A 6,920-nucleotide genomic window follows, 5' to 3' on the forward strand; every position below is an offset into this window, starting at 1 on the left:
TACTTACCTGTCCGCCGCTGCCGTGACCCCTGCGGGGATAAAGAACACATCTGCCGCATGCGCCAGATGTTTCCTTTATCCCTGCTGGTTAAAAGAATTCCCTGCTGCTACATCTACCACATCTGTGAAAGATGCAGCAGAGGAATTCTTCAATTCTCCACTGCAGCTGTCACACATGTCAGCTACGGTAGAGGATTCTGCTGCCGGCTATTGATTTCAGAGAAGGGCTTTAAATATAAGCCCTTCCCTGAAAATCAAGTAAAAGTGGTTTAAAAAACAAAAGATTTGATACTCACCTTGCTTCACCTGCCAGGACTCAGCGCGTCTGCTGCCCCTGCACTGTGGTGCTGATCTATCAGCAGGCGGGGATTTTAAAAATAGCTGCTGAAAGAGCTGAATGTGATTGGCTGAGGTGCTCAGCCAATCACAGGCAGCTCTCACCCGTCATTCATTCTGGGAGAGCTGCCTGTGATTGGCTGAGCACTTCAGCCAATCACATTCAGCTCTTTCAGCAGGCGGGGATTTAAAATCCCTGCCTGCTGATAGATCAGCGCCACAGTGCAGGGGACAGCAGAAGAAGATGCAGCTGAGCCCCGGCAGCTGAAGTAAGGTGAGTATCTATTTTTTTTTTTTTTAAACCACTTTTACTTGATTTTCTGGGAAGGGCTTATATTTAAAGCCCTTCTCTGAAATCAATAGCCGGCAGCAGAATCCTCTACCGCAGCTGACATATGTGACAGCTGTGGTAGAGAATTGAAGAATTTCTCTGCTGCATCTGTCACAGATGTGGCAGATGTAGCAGACGGAAATTCTTTTAACTAGCGAGGATGACGGAAACATCTTATATGTAAAGCCCTGCACTGAAAAAGAATGCAGGGATGCTGGCAGACCATTGTTTTCAATGGAGCCGCCGGCAGTAGCCGCGGCTCCATTGAAAACAATGCACGGACCTGCATTCACACGAGTTTTTGCACGTACATAGGTGTGCACCTATGTACGCACAAAAACACGCTCCTGTGAAGCCACCCTTAGTGATTGATCTACTTATTCCACCACAAACTGCAAGGAGATCTAGAAAACAAATTATTCTACTGATCTCTCTAATTACATAATCCCCTATAAACACTAATTGTTTACCCCTGCATTACCATCACTTTGGACTGCTAGCCAGTTGGTCTGTTCACCTGCTGTTAAGTAGAGCAGTATCAACTGGAGCTAACATTTCTGAAGCTCTTGCATCATCATCCAATTTAGTTTGGAAGTGGAGAAACAACAATGACCTTCCTTTCTACTTGCCTTAAAGGACCCAACTACTTCACTGGTCATCCCGACCTGCTCCAGTCATGCATACATATTGTCAAGTGGATGTAAATCCGTCTTGCCACACACTGGTTTGACTTTGGACTGTCTGAGGAAGTAGCCCTTGGGATACCCTGGGGTTCACCCTTGACCGCTCCAAGCAGGATAATTTCTTTGCTGCAGGATTCCCAGGCCATTACTTGCATGGACAACCCCAATTGTGTGGCTGCTGACACTGTAATGCATGGAAGCATGGTACCTGATGGTGTGGGCAGAAGCTTATACAAAGAGGTAGCAGGCAGCAGGTGATAATGAAGTCCAGTAAACAGAGAAAAGTAAAGGAGCACAGAAATCAGAATAACTGGCAGTCTTAGCAGGAGTCAGAACCAGAATACACAAACAAGGGCCTTATCACAAATGGTGGTATGAGACCAAATTGCTTAAACATCCACCCTAGGGTGTGGATGACTAATATAACAGATGATATGACAAGATTAAAAGGGGGCAGGTTTAGGGAGCATAAAGTAGCCCTTTAGGAGGAAAGGCAGGAGTCTGTGCAAGCTCTACAGGCAGACACTAGAGAGCCAGCAGAAGAGTGAGTTCAGAGAGCAACTGTGGCTCCAGCAGCATGTAAGCGAGGGGAGCAGTAGTGGCACACCATGAGCAGGATCTCTCCCTAGGTCCCCTCCTTTGTGTAGAATAAAAATTTGAATCAGGTCTGGTGCATGGATGTTCTTTTGGGGTTTTCATGATCTGTCCTCCAGAGTATATCCCTTGCAATCCACTAAATTGAACAGTTTTCACCTTATCTTCTTGACATATAAGATCTCTTTAACTTTCTATTCTTGTTCAGCAACAGAGGAAGGTGCAGACAATGTGGAAGATTGAGCATACCTGTTGAGAACCAATAGCTTCAGAAGAGATACTTGAAAGGAATCCAGGATTCTCCAGGAGGATGGCAGGTTACCATGTTTAAAAATTTGGAACAGATCTAGGAAGTGGGGTACAAATTTAAATTAAGGCATTTTGAGGCATATGTTCTTTGAAGATAGCCAGACCCAATCCCCTAGAGAGTAGCCCTCCTCATGAGATTAGTAGAATGTGACAGTAAACACTTAATCTGGTGCCAAATTTTGAAAAACTCTTGGTAACAGTGGATCACAGCAGGTACATCAATGAAAGAAGAGCTAGGCAAGTGCACTCAGGGATGCTGATCATAGAGCATGAAGAATGGCATAGACCTTGAAGATTGATTAACATGGTTGCTATGAGAGAACTCATAGGAGAATCACCCAATCATCCTGTTGGGAGAATACAAAGTGACAAAGATACAGCTCTAAAGATTGTTTGATCTGCTCTACCTGCCAATTGTTGTGAGGGTGTTAAGCGGAGGAGAAATCTAAGTTGACATCCATCAAATGACATAATGCTCTCCAGAACTTGGAAGTGAACTGTACTACATGATCAAAGACAATGTGGAGTGGAAGTCCATGTAACCTGAAAATATATACTACAGATGTGCCTGAAGGGAAACAGAGGGCAGACCAGGAAGAGGGATGAAATTGGCCATTTTAGAAAATCTATCTACTACCACTTAGATTACTGAATTACCCTGGGAATTAGGCAAATCGGTAATAAAGTCAATGCAATGTGTAACCAGGGTGACTGCAGAATGGGCAGAGGGTGTAGTAGACCAGCAGGATGAAGAAATGATGGCTTGTTTCTAGAGCAAATCTAGCAAGCAAAAACATATTCCTTAATTTCTCTCTTGATAGTGGGCCTCCGTTAATGGTGAAGAATGAATTCAAGTGTTCTCATAATATCAGGATTTCCTGCAAGTTTAGAGTCATGCCCTCAGATACGAATGCGGGACTATAGAGCAGCAGGAAAGAAAGTCTTTTCTGGAGATATGTTTCACAGATGTTTAGCTTTAACAGGAGTGATCCTCTCAGGATTAATAATGAATTGAGACTGTCATCCGAAGCTTCAAAGGATCTGAGAGAGCATTGGGTTTGATGATTTTCTCTGCTGGGAAGAATTGCAACAAGAAGTGCATTACCCTATTCTCATTTGCATAAGGAAAGACTAGAAGCAATGGGATAAAACTAAAAGGGAGGAGACACAAATTAGATATTAGAAAAAGGTTTTTGGCATTGAGGGTGATCAATGAGTGGAACAGGTTACCACGGGAGGTGGTGAGTTCTTCTTCAGTGGAAGTGTTCAAACAAAGGCTGGACAAATATCTGTCTGCGATAACTTAGTGCATCCTCCACTGAGCAGAGGGTTGAACCAGATGACCCTGGAGGTCCCTTCCAACTCTACTATTCTATGATTCTAAACACTAGAGTGCCCTGGATTATATTAAACAACATGGGGATAGTGGTAATGGGTATTTGTTCTTAGTGTGACTGCACTGAGACTTCTGGAATCAATACATGGATGTATCATAGGGATCAATCTTTCATTTTTTACAAAGAAAAACCCGGTGTCAGGTAGTAACATAGTAACATAGTATGTAAGGCCGAATGAAGACATTGTCCATCTAGTCCAGCCTGTCTATCCTACTGTGTTGATCCAGAGGAAGGCGAAAAACCCCAAGGCCAGAAGCCAATTAGCCCTTTTGGGGGAAAAATTCCTTCCCGACTCCCTAATGGCAATCAGACTGTTCCCTGGATCAACCCCTAATAGTTCCTACCTGCCTGTATACCAGGATTGACCCTTAACCTAATATTTATATCCTGTAATATACTTCTTCTCCAGAAAGACATCAAGTCCCCTTTTAAACTCCTCTATCGATTTTGCCATCACCACTTCCTCCGGTAGAGAGTTCCACAGTCTAACTGCTCTTACAGTAAAGAACCCCTTCTATGTTGGTGATGAAACCTACTTTCCTCTAATCGTAGCGGATGTCCTCTTGTTACCGTCGTGGTCCTGGGTGTGAACAGATCGCGGGAGAGATCCATGTGTTGTCCCCTCATGTACTTATACATGGTTATTTGGTCGCCTCTTAACCTTCTTTTTTCTAGAGTAAATAGTCCCAATTTGGATAGCCTCTGTGGGTATTCCAGTCCCGTCATTCCATGTATTAGTTTAGTTGCCCTTCTTTGAACCCCTTCAAGCACTGTGACATCTTTCCTGAGCACCGGTGTCCAGAATTGTACGCAGTATTCCACGTGGGGCCTGACAAGTGCCTTATATAATGGAAGGATAATGTTCTCGTCCTTCGCCCCTATACCTCTTTTAATGCACCCCAAGACTTTATTTGCCTTTGCAGCAGCTGACTGGCATTGGTTACTCCAGTTTAGTCTATTATCCACTAATACCCCTAGATCCTTTTCCATATCACTTTTTCCCAGCGGTACCCCATTAAGTGAATATTTGTGACATCCGTTCCTCCTGCCCATGTGCATAGTCTTACATTTTTCAACATTGAACTTCATTTGCCATTTTTCTGCCCAAGCCCCCATCTTATCCAGGTCCGTTTGTAGCCGCACATTGTCCTCCGTTGCATTAATTATATTGTATAATTTTGTGTCATCTGCAAATATTGATATTTTGCTGTGCAGCCCCTCTATCAGGTCATTAATAAATATGTTGAACAGAGTGGGGCCTAATACTGAACCCTGTGGCACCCCGCTAGCGACTGTGGTCCAATCAGAGTACGAACCATTTATTACCACCCTCTGCTTTCTATCGTTGAGCCAATTTTTTACCCACTTACACACGTTTTCGCCCAGTCCAAGCTGCCTCATTTTGTATATTAGCCTATTATGTGGCACGGTGTCAAAGGCTTTAGAGAAGTCCAGATATACAAGATCAATAGATTCTCCCTGGTCCAGCTTAGAGCTTACTTCATCGTAGAAACTGATCAGATTTGTCTGACATGAGCGACCCTTCATGAATCCATGCTGGTGAGGAGTTATTCCCTTAATCTCCTTGAGGTACTCATCGATGGCGTCTCTCAGAATCCCCTCGAAAATTTTTCCCGTTACTGAAGTGAGACTTACTGGCCTGTAGTTACCAGGCTCACTTTTGCTCCCTTTTTTGTAAATTGGAACCACGTTGGCAATGCGGCAGTCCAATGGTACTACTCCGGTCTTGATAGTGTCTAGAAATATTAGGTATAGCGGCCTAGCTATCTCGTCACTTAGTTCCTTTAGTATCCTTGGGTGTAATCCATCTGGGCCCGGTGATTTATCAATTTTAGTTTTCTTTAGACGCTTCCGCACCTCCTCCTGCGTTAGGTATGAGATATTTTGTAAGGGGTTCGTTTTATTCCCCTGCATCTCGTGTGGCATTTCCTTTTCTTTGGTGAACACACTTGAGAAGAAGCTGTTTAGTAGATTTGCTTTCCCTTCGTCATCATCAATGATTTCTCCTGCATTGTTTTTTAAAGGTCCAGCGCTCTCCCTGCAAATCCTTTTGCTGTTTATGTAGTTGAAAAATAGCTTCGGGTTGTTTCTGCTCTCTTTTGCGATCCGTCTTTCTGCATCCTCCTTGGCAGTTTTGATCGTATCTTTGCATATTTTGTTTTTTTCCCTGTATGATTTTAGCGCTTCTTCGCTGCCTTGTTGCTTTAGTAGTTTGAACGCTTTCTTCTTTTCGTTTATTGCCCCTCGTACCGTCTTGTCGAGCCACATTGGTTTCCTTTTAGTTGAGTTTCTTTTATTTTTAAAGGGAATGAACTGCTCACATGAGGTGATTAGTATCCTTTTGAACTTTTCCCATTTTTCCTCCGTACTGATATTTTTGAGGATGTTGTCCCAATTAATGTTACCGATAGTAGTTCTGAGCTCATCAAATTTTGCTTTACTAAAATTTAGTTTCTTTGTCTCTCCCTGATAAGGCTTCCTATTGATTGACAGTTGGAAGTTGATTATATTGTGGTCGCTGTTCCCCAAGTGCCCCTCAACCTGCACCCCCCTTATACGTTCCGGTTTGTTAGTTAGTACTAGGTCCAGAATGGCCCTCCCTCTTGTTGGTTCCTGCACAAGTTGGTTCAGGTAATTGTCTTTAATTACTCTCAAGAACTTATCACCCCTGTGAGATTTGCAGGTTTCGTTCTCCCATGTTATATCTGGGTAATTAAAGTCCCCCATGATAATTACTTCGTTTCGTTTTGACACCTCTTCTATCTGCCTTAGTAGTAGGTCTTCAGTTTCTTCTGTTGCTTTTGGTGGTCTATAGAAGACCCCTATCAGGATTTTGTTATTTTTTCCTCCCTGTATTTCTACCCACAGAGATTCCACCTGTTCGTCTCCTACCCCTATATCCTCCCGTAGCCTCGGATAAAACACCATTTGAGATTCTTCTTGATGTACTTGGACTTGGCTTGAGTCTCAGACAAGGACAATGGATATACTTGATCTCTAGTAGCAGGACAGAGTCAGAGGAGCGGGCCCACAACCGAGGAGATAGCAGGGTAGAGAAAGGCCATGTCACAGGGCTCTACCATCTCCTCCCTTGGGGATAGCTTGGAACCCGACTATGTTACTGCTGTGGGAGATCACAGGGGTTGTAACCTGGGGTTATCTTATGTCCAATTGTATTCACTCATGATGCCACTGTTCCGTCCGCTATGATGGATCTTCCCGATAAAATAAAGTAGTCTACACACAGGG

Source organism: Eleutherodactylus coqui, chromosome 12, assembly GCF_035609145.1.
Source record: "Eleutherodactylus coqui strain aEleCoq1 chromosome 12, aEleCoq1.hap1, whole genome shotgun sequence".
NCBI classification, from domain to species: Eukaryota; Metazoa; Chordata; class Amphibia; order Anura; family Eleutherodactylidae; genus Eleutherodactylus; species Eleutherodactylus coqui.